At 43.0% G+C, this 17,209-nt stretch overlaps 1 protein-coding gene across 4 annotated transcripts in view; it reads left to right on the top strand.

The window, feature by feature from the left end:
- B4GALNT4 (beta-1,4-N-acetyl-galactosaminyltransferase 4) overlaps positions 1–11,310 on the top strand; it is a 47,823-nt gene extending 36,513 nt beyond the window's left edge. The window contains exons 25-26 of one of the 4 annotated variants that reach the window (XR_012787550.1): positions 10,087–10,216; positions 11,034–11,310. The gene's annotated coding sequence lies outside the window, so the exon portion shown is untranslated. The remainder of the gene's footprint in view (positions 1–10,086; positions 10,217–11,033) is intronic. The other 3 variants (XR_012787551.1, XR_012787552.1, XR_012787553.1) reach the window with 3 other exon arrangements.
- The last annotated feature ends 5,899 nt before the right edge of the window (positions 11,311–17,209 follow it).

Below are 17,209 nucleotides of genomic sequence, written 5' to 3'. Positions count from 1 at the left end.
AAACCAAAGAAAAGTCTGTGACATTATCACGACGATTAAAAGTAAGATGGGAGGATGACATCAGAAATGTTGTTGGAGCAACGTGGAGAATAGAGGCTTGCAACCGCAATACCTGGAAGTTCATGGGGGAGGACTTCATCCAGCAGTGGATCGACAAGGGCTGAAGATGTATGCATGTATAGGCCAAGATCCAGAGCGCAAATACATCTAGGATTTATGTGAAGAATAAATAAAACGCAATATAGTGGAACACAAAAAAAACAGATGTAGAAATGTCGATGAGGTATCCCACTCGCATTTATAGTGAGTAAGTGAAGCGATGTGGTGATTAGGAGTAACTAACTCATATGATCCTCTGGGCACCCTCGTCAATCAAGGATCAGACCTGAAGGGAGGGAGGTTATTCCCACATCAAATGGAAAAAACAGCAGAAATAGTGCAGGGTGCTTTATTGCTTTATCAATATAAAAGTTTAAAATGTGTATCACACTCGCAAACATCGGAAATATCGAGCAGTTAGACCACCCTGGGTCAGAGACATATAATGGCAGCGTTCCCTTTCTCAGCGGCGTCCTGACATCGCAGGTGCACTCCGGGGGTGATGTCACCGCCAAATGATAAGAGGCTTCCAGCTGCAAGATATTCACTGACTCTCCGATATTAGCCACACCTAATATCGTTGAGTCACCCAAGAAGAGTCGGTGAATATCATGCAGCTGGAAGCCTCTCATTCTTTGGCGGTGACGTCACCTGCGGAGTGCACCTGTGATGTTGGGATGCCACTGAGATAGGGAATGCGGTCATTTGCCTCTGACCCAGGGTGGGCTAACTGCTCGATATTTCCGATGTTTGCGAGTGTGATACACATTTTAAACATTTATATTGATAGTGCAGGTTGCTTTATTTCTGCTGTTTTTTCCATTCGATGTGGGAATAACCTACCTCCCTTCAGGTCTGATAGATGATTGACAAGGGTTCCCAGAGAGATCATATGTGTTGGTTACTCCTAAATCAACACACCGCTTCACATACTCACTTTAAATCTGAGTGGGATACCTCATCGACGTAGAAGTGTGTGTGTGTGTGTGTGTGTGTGTGTGTGTGTGTGTGTGTGTGTGTGTGTGTATGTGTATACAGTATGTGTATATATATATATATATATATATATATATATATCTGCTTTTACTGTGTTACACTATAGTGTGTTTTATTTATTCTTTTACATAATCCTGGATTTATTTGCGCCCTGGATCCTGGCCTACACTTCTATTCTGGACTTGATTTGAGTCCTTTTTGAGGAGCGGCACTACTTCCAGGAATTAGTATTAATTCTATTTACTCACTTAAAGTGCAACATCCTTAAAGTGTTTGTTTGCACTTGAATTTCTCTTGTTTTTATGTATGTATGAAACAGGCCCTCTCAGGATTTTTGAAGTGAAGAATATTGATTTATTGAGCAATTAATCTTTTGGTTCAAGCATGAACCATAAGAGAGAGGTTCATGCTTGACCTGAAATGTTGATTCTCCTAAGAAAGCTGCTTGTGCCCCCTGGCAAGTTATACCAGTAAGTAGAGTGCCACTGCCCTGCTTATCTATATCTATATCTCGAGCGAGAGAGAGATACATTTTGTGTGTGCACGTATCTGCATAGGTAAGGCATTTACCATCATTAGTAAATGAGACAAGTGTGGAGTAACTGAGAATTAAGTCAGTACCAATATCAGGCCTCTGTCACCAGCATTTTCTTATACGGTATGTCCTGGAACAGGATTGTTCATTTCTGTTCCCCCCTTTGCAGCTCTGCCTGCTAGCCCTTTATATTTCAGTTGCATGTTTTCCCTGCTCTGAAAACTGACAGTGCCTGTGTAATCGATACATTATTGTTACACATTCCCTTCTTACACTGCCAGTAGCTGGTTGCCTTGCCAACCTCTTTAATTCCCCTGGCTAAGTGGACTTTTCCATACTCCCGTGCCTGTATGCACAGGTAGCATAGTCCTGTCACTATTCCTGTGTGACAAAGATTACTCGCTTCCTTTTCCATCCTAAGCAGGCTGAGTGAGTACCTCTCATGCTATCTACCCCCTGGCAAGGCCATTTCGTTTTTACCTTCCCTTGATACAAAGCATTCCACATAGAGAAGCACTTTCTTATCACTCCACAACATCTACAAGTACCCTTTATTTGCTGTGACCTTCCCAATAAAGTTAAGAAAATACATAAGGACTTGTTGTGCTTTCAAAGAGGGATGAGTTAAGCTATCTGGCTTCATTCACATCCTACACGTGACCCTGGTTCCAGAAAACTACCTTATTGAATCCCGGCCAGCTTCCGTCGCATCTTTTGCGAACACAAAAGTCTTGGGACAGGTCAGGATTCCTAGTATATTCTCCCACTCCTAAGGCTTTGATAGTTCGGCCTTACTTGGAGAGTGGATGAATGCCGAATTGCTATATTGTGAGAGTTCTGTAGGTTAATGGCCAACTGGGTACCCCCATATCTTAGTTATAAGGATGGCTGCAAGAGGACATGATGCCTTTAGACGTTAATCCAAATGGGAGACTGTTGACAAAGATAAATGTGCTTGGAAGACATTAACGTGACAGGAAATAAAAGTTTACAAAGCGAAAATACACAAGTAGAGGATGATACCGTGTGAGCTCCGGCGAATAGACAACGAACGGAAAAGTAGAAGTGATACCTTTTTTCTAGCCAACTAGTGATTTAAAATAAACTTCAGGACCACACGGGCAGATTTTTACAAATTGAGCTAAATAGCCCATCATTTATACAAGGATTACATCCTAGTAAGGCTGGATAATTATTGTGATACACAAAGCAACATGGAAATGTACGTTGGTCAGGAATTAGGGAAAGGTTGGGAACCAGTATGTTGAGGTGAGTAAAAAGTGTCAAACCCTCAACTGTACTGCAATAATAAAGCACTCTTTTGAGCATGTTCACATGTCCGCAACTGGTCCATGAACTTGTTGTCTGGGCAGATGGCTAGTGTAACGTAACAATGCAAAAAAGACGATGTGGATGCAGCAGGAATTGTGAAGGTGTGAGGTGTAAAGAGCAGGATGTCTGTATAGTGGTGTACCTTATTAATAATATTTATTATTACCAAGGTAAAATGTATTTATATAGATCTTAATGAGACGTATATGATTTTCCCAAATTGTGTCCTGTATTCAATGTAGCATGAGTTTATATTGCCACGTGTTTCTGAGTTCTGAAATTCCCCTTGATAATTGTTACTTCAATGTCCTTGATCTTAAGAGAAAAGGGTGCCACAGACAGAGGTTAAAGAAAAAGTAAAATCTGACCTGCACCCAACCACCTTCAAATGAGAATGCTTGAACTGTCACTTTCAGCTTGGGGGCCCAATTCTTAAATCGAAAAGAAATTCGGCCCACATCATCAGAGCAGTGGAAGGAAAAAATAAATAGTCCCCATAACCTACACGTACACTTTTTTTAAAAAAATTATTTTTTCTTCTTGAGCTTCCCTTATTAAAAATAAGTCACTGGTCTCTCTCTTCCCCCATATCCCGTCTCTGTCTCTCCTCCATCCATCCCCTCTGTCTCTCTACACCCCCCCCCCCCCCCACCTCCACATCCCCTCTCTCTGCCCCAAACATACCTCTCTCCCTAAGGAACAGACAAACAATGCCCCATCCCCTCTCCCTTCCGGCCAAACAAGCTCCCTCCCACTTCCCCTCTTGGCTAAACAACCTCCCCCTTGGCAAAAAAAAAAGTCTGCCTCCCAGCCAAGCAAGCTCCAGGCCCATTGCAAGTTTGCTCGGGCTGCATGTTTGACAGGCCTGCTCCACACATCTTCACTCTTAATTCCTGACCCATCTACATTTTTATTTTTTCTTGCATTGTTATCTTACACTAGCCATTTGCCCAGACACCTTGGCCAAAGCAGCCGACATATTGAAACTGTCATTGGTGGGCTTTGCCTGGGATATGTTAAAGGAGCAATCCATACAATAGCCTGTGTGTGTTTTTTTGCTTTGTTTTTAATCGAAAATGGACATTGAGCGGACCCAAGAGACTTAAGAATGAAATTGACTGTACCCTAGTTAACAGGAAACCCGGGATTGAAGGCTGCCATTTCTTAAATGTCTTGACAAAAGGAGTAATCGCTGATTTGGTTATCTACAAATTACATCTGAATGCGATGATGGAAAGAAGAAAACTGACTTAAAAGAAGATAAAAACAAACAACATGAAGCACCTCTAGAATTACAGCAGAGAATTTCAACTAGTGTAATTGATTACAGGAGAACAGCGCACAGCCAAAGGGAGACCGGGTCCAGGTAGGTAGACAGAAAAGTACTTTATTAAGAAAACATGCTAAAAGGAGGTTAAAAAAAAACCTATGCGTGTCGTACAAGCAGGTACTTTATCAAGGAGTAACATCCAAACACGTCTGCAGTCCTTTTAAATCCCAGCTGTGGGTAGTGCTTTGCGCCCAAAACGTCATGATGCCACGAGCGCTATGCGCAAGCACCCGGACACGCCCCGTCTGACGCCCTGCGCTGCAACCGAGACAGGGATGATGAAACCATGGGAACCAGGCAACAAATATCCCAGCCGTGTATAACGCTCCGCCCCAAAGCGGCATGACGTCGCGTGTGCGTTATGTGCACGTGCTCGGACACGCCTCCTCTGATGTCAGACGCCCGGTGCAGCAATCAAAACACGGGAATGAAGAAACCATGGAAACCAGCGACAGACAATTAATTAGAGCTTGAATGCAATTGAATGAGAGATTACCCCTATTGACCATGGTAGGGACATACAGAGTGACAAAACACCATTAACAAATGCATGCCACAAAATAGAATACATAAAAATACAAAATACCTCCCTTTAGCATCCCAAGTAAACTCACAGGAAATACACCAATATATTTAGGTAATACTATATAAGAAATCTAAATGTATAACCAAATATGGAATCTAAATACTAATAACTAAACTGTGGATGTCAGGAGAACAAGGAATGAAGATGGGATATGGGCAATAATAGTGGGGGGGAGAGGGGGAGGGAAAAGGAAGGAAGGGGGGGGGAAAGGGGTTCTAACTATAGCAATTATAAACCATATAGGTATTTACAGGCATACCCCGGTTTAAGGACACTCACTTTAAGTACACTCGCGAGTAAGTACACCTAGCTCAATAGGCGAACGGCAGCTCACGCATGCGCCTGTCTGCACGTCCTGAACAACAATACCGGCTCCCTACCTGTACCCAAGCTGTGCGCAAGCGGGGAGACTGTAGAGCCTGTTATTTACATCAGTTATGCACGTATAGGAGGATTGCAGTACAGTACATGCATCGATAAGTGGGAAAAAGTAATGCTTCACTTTAAGTACATTTTCGCTTTACATACATGCTCCGGTCCCATTGCGTACGTTAATGCGGGGTATGCCTGTAATCATATGGAAATCCATGAACATAATATTCTGAAGAAACAACATATTTTAGTATCCAATGCATGAAAAATGCATTAGTCTTGTCATCTATATGTTGAAATATCAATGTATCGGACTATATTATCATTTATATAGGATTCCACAAAATGCAAGACACGAAATATGAGTCATATAGCTGAATAGACCAGCAGACAAAACCAGCGGAAAAAACGCTGGTAAAGTCCACATGTGGTAAGCAGCAGACAAACCACGTAACGTGAAGGGCCACCAATATGAGAATGGTTGAAATAATTAATAATAATGAAATTAATCTAAAGGGTTCTATTTCAGAAAATGGCTCAAGTTCCAAAACTCATCCCCTCAGGAAACGGGTTCTCAACATAAAAATCCAATATACTTCCCTGCGGGCCAAAAGATTGGGTGAATTCCCACCATGCTCTTTTAGAAGAATTTTTTTCAATTCCTAAAATGGAGAAATCCTTAACACCGCCCTGTTTACATTCCGAAAAATGTTTGGAGACCTGGGTGGGACAAATCACTATTCCTAATCAGTCTTAGATGTTCCATTTACCCCGATCTTCGGGGCGTCTGGTGGTTCTGCCTACGTAACGTTTTCCACACTCACATGTCAGAAGGTAAATAACATTCTGTATTACAGTTAATAAAACTTAATTTGATATCTCTTGTGGGGAGTTTGGGAAAAGAAGCACATGGAGGGCATGTCCCCCATGCCCCACACTGAAACGAGCCTTTTGGTTGAGAACATCGAAATCTTTTTAATAGGGGTAGAAACCTTACTTGGAGATACGTAGGAAGCAATAGTTTTGGCCCGTCTGAAGACGAATTTAGGACCCAGTTCTACAAACTTAACGTAAGTTTGCGTCCAGACGAAGAACTTCCCAATGTTTATATATAATAGATTTAACTTGATTACTGCACCGATTTGAACTGTGAAATAAACATGAGAGTTTCTTCTCTTGTTGGGTCACCCCTATATCCCTGTCTCTTCCATTTATTTTTATTATTATTCTTTAATCCCAAAGGAGACTTCTCCCTAGATTCTGGGTCAGGAAAGAGGGAATGTCTGTCACTTCAGCTCGCTCAAAATGCATAGGGACACTTTAACAAACAATTATGAAGAAGTTATGAAGATTTTAGTTGGAAGTGCAGAAGAAAATGGAGGAATCGCTAACAAAGAACAAGATAAGAAAATACTGTATCAGATGAAACAACAATTACTGAGGAGACAAGAAATGAAGCAATCCCAAAACGCAAGTAACAAAGATTGAATATGCCGAGCTACGCAAGATAATTTGCAAACGTATAACTGAAGATTAAAGAAATTAACTGTGGTATTGTAAGAAGACTATTAAAGATAACAAACGCTTAAACAAGATGAAGCAGCAACTTCTGAACGGGACGAAGCAAATCATTGCACTCAAACAGAAAAATGGATCAACAAATAAAGACTGCCCTTCCCATAAAGAGAGTCAAGGGCTTCTACATTAAATTGAATGAGAACACTGATGACACAGGACCTAATCCAGCAATGGAAGAGCGAGTAGAACCCACCAATGATGTACCATGCGTCTTTCCAGAATAAGTGGCAAAGGCAATAAAATCCATGAAGAATGGGAAGGCTGCCGGGGAAGGTGGAATTGCAACTGAAATCTTGAAAAGAGAAAATCCTCGCAAAACTCTTTACATGCTGCGTGAAGAATAGAAAAATGTGAGAACAATAGAGCAAGGTCATAATTATCCTCATCCACAAGAAAGGAGACAAAGAAGACCTAAAGAACTACAGACCAAGCAGTCTACTTTCAATCGCTTACAGGACTTCTGCAAAGATACTCACTAATCGGAAGCAACAGACCCTGGACTTTGCCAAACCTAGAGAACAAGCAGGATTTTGCAGTGAATATAACACAATGGACCACATCCAAGTCATACAAGAAGGGATTCCCCAAATAATTCATGCCATCTACTACTCGATTTAGGATTCGTAGATTACAAAAAATCATTTGATTCTGTCTACGCCTCAGTGGTTTTAAATGCATGAAGAGAAAGTATTGGTGAAGCGTACATTTATATTATAAGTACCATTTACAAGAATGCTACTTCATTTGACTACAGGAAGATTAAGGGTCAGTAAGGGAGTGGGACAGGGAGACACCGTGCCACCAAAGCTTTTTACAGCAACACTTGAATTGTTAAAGATATTGAATTGGGAGAAAAAAAAGGAATCAAAATCAATGGTTTGGAGATGACATTGTTATTTTTTCCCACACGCCCAGAAGACTTACAGCAACAAATCAGAGAACTCACCGGAATCTGAGCAAGACCAAAGTGATGCTCAACAAATGTATCGAAATAAATGGAATAGAACTAAAAGTTGAAAACTGGCTACCTTGGCCAGCAAGTATCAATGGACAGGACCTTCTGAATAAAATCAACAGGGGAATGACGATGGGATGGAGCACATTGGGAGGAAACAATACAATCTTTCAAGGGAACCTTCCACTGTGCCTCAAGAGGAAAGTTTTCGACCAGTGTATTGTTCCGTTGTTCTAACGTATGGATGTGAAACTTGGACCCTGAAGGCGAAGATGATTCAGAAGCTTCAGACAACTGGGAGAGGGATGCTGGGTATTACCCAGAGGCAGGAAAAATGTAAGATGGGAAGGTGAACTCAGAAACTTGGAGCAACGTGGAGAAGAGAGGCTTGCAATCGCAGTACCTGGAAGATCATAGGGGAGGCCTTCATCCAGCAGTGGCTCGACAAGGGCTGAAGATGAGAATATATCTATATAACCCACTTTACTGAATGCACATAGTCTGAGGGGTCTGCCTTCTGCAATTATAGTAACAGCAGGCTGGCAGCTCCTCAGACGTCCATTGTTTACAGCCGCTGCACACATTGTAAATGTTTGTTACAAGCTTCGGCAATCCCAGCACACTTTGTAACACTTTGCTGAGGGCACCAGCAGAGCTGCCTGGCAGCTGTACCTTTAACCCTTTAATCTGTCTTGACATTACATTTACCCATTTTCTGCCAGAAGTGCCTGCAGTGTGTTGCTGGCATCAGGTACATCATAATCAGATGGTGGCAGTGTACACAGATACTCGCCATAATTATGCAGTGCAGTATGTTCATTATCAGGAGGGATGGAAAAAAAAAAGGATCTCTATAATTATATTGTGAAATTCTGAGGAACCCCAACCCTCTCTAATAGCGCGTCTGAGATCAGATACATTGTAAGGAACCCCAACCCTCTCTAATAGCGCGTCTGAGATAAGATGCATTGTAAGGAACCCCAACCCTCTCTAATAGCACGTCTGAGATCAGATGCATTGTAAGGAACCCCAATCCTCTCTAACAGCGCGTCTGAGATCAGATGCATTGTAAGGAACCCTGACCATCTCTAATAACGCGTCTGAGATCAGATGCATTGTAAGGAACCCCAACCCTCTCTAATAGCGCGTCTGAGATCAGATGCATTGTAAGGAACCCCAACCCTCTCTAATAGCGCGTCTGAGATCAGATGCATTGTAAGAAACCCCAACCCTCTCTAATAGCGCGCCTGAGATCAGGTGCATTGTGAATTCTTCTGTATTTGGTACAATTTTCAAATGACTTGAAAATTGCAGAGAACCCTGGTTAAAAAACACTGATGTAGAGAGATATTTGATATCATTATACAGTGCAGAATGTTCATTATCAGGGTGCTAGGGCTTTGATTGCAGTGCACACCTGGCTCGACCTGAAAAGCTCAATCCGGAAGCAGTAAGGTTGTAAAAATATAGTTTAACCAATCAGAATACAAAGGTGGGTCAAGCTTATTATGCTTACTTTCTCAGCCAATCAGAGAGCATCAGGCATATATTTAAAATGCATACTTTTGTCTCAGCCAATCAGAGAGCAACTGACTCAGTGTCTCAGTATAAATTAAATAACAGACCCGTAGCCAATCCAAACCCAGGCATTCAGTAAAATCCCAGGTGATACCTGAGGAAGTGAGAAAACGAACACTTGGGTCAAAGGGCGTTTACAGCCCAACATGCATCTGAGAACTGTTCTGTGCATAAAATCCGAATAAGTAGAGGAGACAGACCTGCTCTTCTACCCACTGCATGCAAGCAGGAGACATGCAGAGTCCCTCCATTAATCCCCTTACCGGCTACAGAACTGCAGAGCATCGCACCACTAACCCCTTCCCTGCTGTTTCTCAGGAGAGGGTGCAAATAGTCCTGTGGGAGCCACCTTCTCTAGCAGAGGATTCTGGGTAGACATCTCTCTGGTCCCTTCTCCCCGGGGGCTCCGGTAAATGCCACCGAGCTGGTATAACCACATTACTGTCAGAACCTCTCCCAGCCAGCCAGCCCCATGAGAAGGAAGAGGTGGGGTACCTGTCTATCAAACATGCACAGGGGGGAGTGGGAGAGCCTGATAGAAGAACACACTGACCTCACCGTCACAGTGTAATACCTTGTTGAACCCCATTGCCAAAAGTGCAGGCATCTCTGGCAGCTAAGGTGTTAAAGCGGAACAACATCTTATATTCTGCTTTCTGTCCTTTTTTTTCAATTGGGGATCCAGGCTGCTCTTTTGTCTTTTAATGATTATTTTTTTTTAAAAGGGTTGGAAGCGGGCAGTCCCTGGCAGCTGACCCCACCTCCAGCTTCCTAGATACGTACCAGTGAAGTTACTGTTGGATTACTATCAGGTGGCTGTTTAAATGCCCTGGATGAACACTGGTAACTTCATTGGTAAGCAATGCTGAATTTACGCATAAGCTAACTACAGTAAGCTACAGCTTAGGGCCTCACAATAAGACCAACATGAATGAATTTCATAAAATGGGATTGGAAATAAAGATACAGTATGGGAAAAAGAAGATTCTCTATAAATATGGACATTTTAGTTCAAATAGGACTAAGCGTCCTGTGGATCGAAAGCGACAAACTCCGTAGCGTATCATTTGAAGACATCACCAATTACAGTACTTTGCTCTCCAAGAAAATGTTATGATATTAAAATTAATGTCATACGCAAAAACTATTAATTTTAGCTTTACACCGTTGTCTTTGTATATAACAATGCTAGTATAATGCTTTCATTCATTTCCGTTTCATGTTTATATTTTCAATGGTCCCTTCAGTCAGAATAATAAATTGATTTATCATATTTGGGGACTTTCCATAGCTTAGCTTGATATACAGTACTAATAATAATAGCATGTTCTTGTATAGCGCTGCTAGTTTTACGTAACGCTTTACAGAGACATTTTGCAGGCACAGGTCCCTGCCCCGTAGAGCTTACAATGTATGTTTTTGGTGCCTGAGGCGCAGGGAGATAAAGTGACTTGCCCAAGGTCACAAGGGAATTTGGGGTTCCCCTGCTTCAAACTCAGTGCCAGAGTCAGTGTCTTTACTCACTGAGCCGCTCCTTCATAGCTTAGGGGCCTCAGAAGGTCAAAGTCAGGTTGTGTTGGTAAGCATCTTGGGAACCAGGGATCTCTGGAGCTGAAAATAGTGCAGGTTGTGTCTCGCGTCCTCATTTCTTCAAATCATTTTCTATTCGTAGCGCTCCTGAGAAACAAGGTCCAATGCAGGGGTGGATTGGAAGTGAAATGTGGCCCGGACATTTCATTTACCCTATGGCCCTCTCGTGAAGTCATGACGATGTCAATTGAGGAGAGCTACTCTCTCGCAGAGACCGCACTCTCTTTCCTGGGCGATCAGTTACATTGCTGTGGGATTGAGCGCAGGACCTCTGTAACCACGATGCATAGCGAGGCACCGGCCCATCGACCCAGCAGGCATTTACCCAGTGTCCAGACGGCCCAACCTGCTCCAGGTCCCAGGTATAGCTTAACATTGCCACCAAGAGACTGACAACAGTTGGTGAAGGCATCAACAGAGATGTCAACATCCAAGGGCTAAAATCAATGAGATTTGGGACATTTAGTCCAATAAAGTAGTTTCTTAATGACAAATATGTGTTTTTTTGACAGTGAGGCTAGCTACGGAAACATTGACCCCCCCCCCCCCCAAAAAAAACCCAACAATGCACAGAAAATCTGTGAGAGTTGAGTGGTCTTAAACAAGCTACAGTAACATAATTCCTAAAGGTTTTTTTGTGAGAAAGTTGTATCACGCCACTTATTGTGCTGGTCGTTCTGGAACAATGAGGAAGATGATTATGCGCTGGAAAGGGTGTCCTGCACATTCCGTAATTAGCAGAATCACTTTTGAGGTTGTCTTGCGCGTTCTGTAATTAGCGCTAGATGACTAATCATTCCGATGAAGTTACTGTACATTCTGTAATTGGCGTTAACAGCATAATCACTGCGGGGATGTCCTTCATGTTGTGAAATTCGTGTGCTGGGATTGATCATTGTAGCGGCTGCCCTGCATTTCCTAATGTTGAGGTTCCTCCCAGATTCTCTTCTCTTCCTCAATCTGCTTCACCAAATGTCTGACTCCCGGATAGAGTGTATACAGATACTCATCATCATTATACAGTGCATCATGTTCATTATCGGGGTGGAAGTATATAGAGATACTCAGCATCATTATACAAAGCAGCGTGTGCATTACGAGGAGGTGAAAGTGTATGGAGATACTTAAAATCATTATACAGTGCAGCATGTTCATCACCAGAGGATAAACGTGTGTGTGTGTGTGTGTGTGTGTGTGTGTGTGTGTGTGTGTATATATATATATATGTATATGTATATATATATATATATATATATATATATATATATATATATATGTATATATGTATGTATATATATATATATATATATATATATATATATATATATATGTATGTATATATATAAACCATAATACTGAGTTAAGTTATGGTGAGTAAAAAAAGTGACAAAAACCCTCCACAGGAAAGCAAATATACAAATACAACTGTATGCTCATCTGCATGTCTTAGGCAGGTCTGCAACCCTGCCTTTCCCCATTATCACCCAGCACACAGCACTTCCACTATAGCAAGGGATTCAGGGAAATGACATGCAAATGAGCACATAGTGCCACTTTTTGCTTTAAACCCATTTGTTGTGGAGGGTTTTTGTCACTTTTTTTTACTCATCATAAATTAACTAAGTTAAGTTATCTGAATCTATCTGACACGTGCTCTGCAACGCAACTAATACACTGGCACCCTGATAATGAACATCCTACACTGTTTAATGATCCCAAGTATATATATACTTGGGATCATTAAACAGTAAATATACACAAGGGGCACGTCGCTACACCAGACACACATACAAAGTGACAAGAAATAATCTGCCTGGTGCAAGGGAGAAATCACAAATCATAACACACAAATAATCAAAGGATTATAAATAGCCCCCTATAATTGCACTCAAGGTAGGTGACAGATATCGTATATTGTCTACTGATAACTGGCTGGTTATTAGCCAAATCCTAGCATAGGATACACCGCCAAAAGGTCACACTCAAATGAAAAATAACAAAAACTTTAATTGTATGCTATAAAAACGACGAGACACTATAAAAATGCACAACAGTGCATAGATAAAATCCCCAAATGTGTTTGGTCACGGTACACATACAGTATGAACAAATTGTTCCAAACATATAGCTAGTGATAAATCAGATGCTATATAAAGGCTGCACTATTGCGTACACAGGTGTGGTAAGTCAAATTATGGACACTACAGGGTAAGTGGAAGATATCAGTGGGCTCAATGCAACCACTATATAATCAGTTGTATAACCAACAAGTCCTCTGTATAGGATAATCGGTATAATCTATAGCTTGAGCTCTATAGAATCCCTAGAGCAACTTGGTCAAGACCAATGCACAGAATGAGACATCACATCCAGTCATAACCAGTAATAAACCCTGGATAGCGCACACTTCAAAGTGCACATATGCAAGCCCCCAGAGGTATGGGTAAAGCAGAGCCCAATAGGATGATATACGACCTGATAAATCTGATAGCAATAAGCAGCCGTTTGCTTCGTGTAATCTCAGGAGCAGCCGTTACTCCAAACACAAGCCGCGCATGCGTCAACGTGATGACGTCACCGCGTTCCCCGACATACGTTAAACGCGTCACCGCGCGCTTTCTCAAGGGGGAGGAGTAGGTAGCATGTAGCATCGTATGGTTGAGCCTTTTGTACACTCCCTGGAGGGGAGGGGCGGATGATGTATGCCTGATAATATTAAAGAGGCATTGCAGGTACACATATAACCCTCACATAACATAAAGGAATCGGGGAGAGGGGGGAGGGAAATGGGGGTGGGGGGGGGAGCAATAAAAGCAAATTAATGCCCAAATATGTTACAACAGGCATGCAAGTGGAAAAGCAGCATGGATGCAGGCTGGGCCAGGGTACATGATGTAAAGGCAAACCCACAGATGGTCACAAAAGACATATAAATTATGCACAACAGGCAGGTGGAGGGACCAGAGTATAAGGTGTAGGAATGGGCTACACTAGGCGGAGCCGCCTAAAAAGTCAATATGGCTCCTTCTAAACTAAAAGTAATAGATCTATGTACCTGGATCCCTCTAACCCTATGTGAGGAATGATGAGAAAATAAAACCCTCGTTCAACCCATGTGGTGCCAGTGTGTTAAGGTGATAAATCCAACGGCATTCGTGCTGACGTAGCCTGATATCCCAGTTGCCCTTGCATGCCTCGCAAGGGCAACTGGGATATCAGGCTACGTCAGCACGAATGCCGTTGGATTTATCACCTTAACACACTGGCACCACATGGGTTGAACGAGGGTTTTATTTTCTCACCATTCCTCACATAGGGTTAGAGGGATCCAGGTATATAGATCTATTACTTTTAGTTTAGAAGGAGCCATATTGACTTTTTAGGCGGCTCCGCCTAGTGTAGCCCATTCCTACACCTTATACTCTGGTCCCTCCACCTGCCTGTTGTGCATAATTTATATGTCTTTTGTGACCATCTGTGGGTTTGCCTTTACATCATGTACCCTGGCCCAGCCTGCATCCATGCTGCTTTTCCACTTGCATGCCTGTTGTAACATATTTGGGCATTAATTTGCCTTTATTGCTCCTCCCCCCACCCCCATTTCCCTCCCCCCTCTCCCCGATTCCTTTATGTTATGTGAGGGTTATATGTGTACCTGCAATGCCTCTTTAATATTATCAGGCATACATCATCCGCCCCTCCCCTCCAGGGAGTGTACAAAAGGCTCAACCATACGATGCTACATGCTACCTACTCCTCCCCCTTGAGAAAGCGTGCGGTGACGCGTGAAACGTACGTCGGGGAACGCGGTGATGTCATCACGTTGACGCATGCACGGCTTGTGTTTGGAGTAACGGCTGCTCCTGAGATTACACGGAGCAAACGGCTGCTTATTGCTATCAGATTTATCAGGTCGTATATCATCCTATTGGGCTCTGCTTTACCCATACCTCTGGGGGCTTGCATATGTGCACTTTGAAGTGTGCGCTATCCAGGGTTTATTACTGGTTATGACTGGATGTGATGTCTCATTCTGTGCATTGGTCTTGACCAAGTTGCTCTAGGGATTCCATAGAGCTCAAGCTATAGATTATACCGATTATCCTATACAGAGGACTTGTTGGTTATACAACTGATTATATAGTGGTTGCATTGAGCCCACTGATATCTTCCACTTACCCTGTAGTGTCCATAATTTGACTTACCACACCTGTGTACGCAATAGTGCAGCCTTTATATAGCATCTGATTTATCACTAGCTATATGTTTGGAACAATTTGTTCATATGTGTACCGTGACCAAACACATTTGGGGATTTTATCTATGCACTGTTGTGCATTTTTATAGTGTCTCATCGTTTTTATAGCATACTATTAAAGTTTTTGCTATTTTTCATTTGAGTGTGACCTTTTGGCGGTGTATCCTATGCTAGGATTTGGCTAATATCCAGCCAGTTATCAGTAGACAATATACGATATCTGTCACCTACCTTGAGTGCAATTATAGGGGGCTATTTATAATCCTTTGATTATTTATGTGTTATGATCATTAAACAGTGTAGGATGTTCATTATCATGGTGCCAGTGTATTAATTGCGTTGCAGAGCACGTGTCTGATAGATTCAGACCTTTCTTGAAAAGATAATCACAGTACAGTGCAGGCAAACATATAACGTATACTTTGTCTCAGCTAATGTCGTACTCTTGCGCCCTAGAAGAAATAACATGTGCATACTATACACAGCAGTACGGGCGGCTATATTTAAATATCCCATCACCCGGCTGTGCAGTTCGCCTCTGAAGGTTCGTACGTTGTGTACACACTGTCAGCCATAATGTAGCCTCATGCACAAAGCTCCCTAGGTCTCTCTGCCCAGTGAAGGACACACTGGTTTAGTGCGTATGGGAAGTAGATATACATGATAGGGGGTCATTGAGTCACCCTCCCCTCCTGCCTCTCCTTTTCCCACAGGGGTGTTGGTTTTCAGGTGGTTCATTTATTAGGAACTGGGTGTGGCCATCACAATCACTCTGCATGTCTGTGCCTGCTGGGGGGGGTGACTGGTTCCCTGTGAGAAGCAGAGACAAGGCTGGACTTGAGTCATCCCGCAGGGGCTCACACACAGCCAGGGAGCACCCTGACACACACCCATATACGTATATGCACACTACTCATACTGCGGGGATGGAGCTATGATGGAGCAGGCTGAGAGATGGGCCTGTATCAAATAAAGAGACAGCCTCTTAGATTTAAACCCAGGACTGTGTGAGCCTGTCCCTGACAATCTGCAGTCAGGAGGATATCCTACACCAGGGGGGGCGGAGGATTTGCTAAGGGGGGCGCGGTGGTTACAGAGGACCCGCGCCCTAGGCATTTTAAATTAAATGCCGGGGGAGGCGTGAGGCTTCTGTATCTTCCCTTACCTGCTGTCAGCCGGGTCTTCGGCAACGCGGTGACAAATAACGCCGTGAGGTCATGTGACGGGGCGCGTTGCCACGACAACACGCGTCAAATGACGCTGTGTGGTCACATGACCCGCGACGTCATTTGACACCGGGTTCTAACCGAGGGTGGGGCGCCTATGCTGGGGCTCCCAGGCATGGGGGCGCACGCCAAAAACTTTGCGCACCCCTGTCCTACATTAGGCATAAACCCAGGACTGTGTAAGCCTGTCCCTGATACTCTGGAATCAGGAGGTCACCTGAGATTAGATATGAACCAGGACTATCTAAGCCAGTCCCTGGTTATCTGGAGTGAGGAGGTCACTCTACATTAGATATAAACCAGGACTGAGCCTGTTCCTGATAATCTGCAGTCAGGATGTTATCCTACATTATATATAAAACCTAGAACTGTCTCCGCCTGTCCCTAATAATATGAGTCAGGGGGTCACCCTACATTAGATATAGAACCTAGAACTGTCTCTGTGTGTCCCTAATGATGAGTCAGGAGGTCACCCTACATTAGATATAAAACCTAGAACTGTCTCAGCCTGTCCTTGATAATCTGGAGTCAGGAGGATATTCTACATGTATAAAACCTAGAACTGTCTCATCCTGTTCCTGATAATATGGAGTCAGGAAGACACCTTACATTAGATATAACCCAGGACTGTCTGGCCTGTCCCTGATAATCTGAACTGTCTGGATAATGCAGGTGAGGTGGTTCCCTTGCGGTCACAGATTTTGCACCATATATATCAGACACCTGTCCTTTGACCAGACGTGAAGTGATCCTCACTGTACAGATTAGGACTTC

Source organism: Ascaphus truei, chromosome 12 (assembly GCF_040206685.1).
Source record: "Ascaphus truei isolate aAscTru1 chromosome 12, aAscTru1.hap1, whole genome shotgun sequence".
In the NCBI taxonomy this organism is placed as follows: domain Eukaryota; kingdom Metazoa; phylum Chordata; class Amphibia; order Anura; family Ascaphidae; genus Ascaphus; species Ascaphus truei.
Note: the sequence above shows the minus strand (reverse complement) of the source record. Positions and strands in the feature narration are given on the sequence as shown.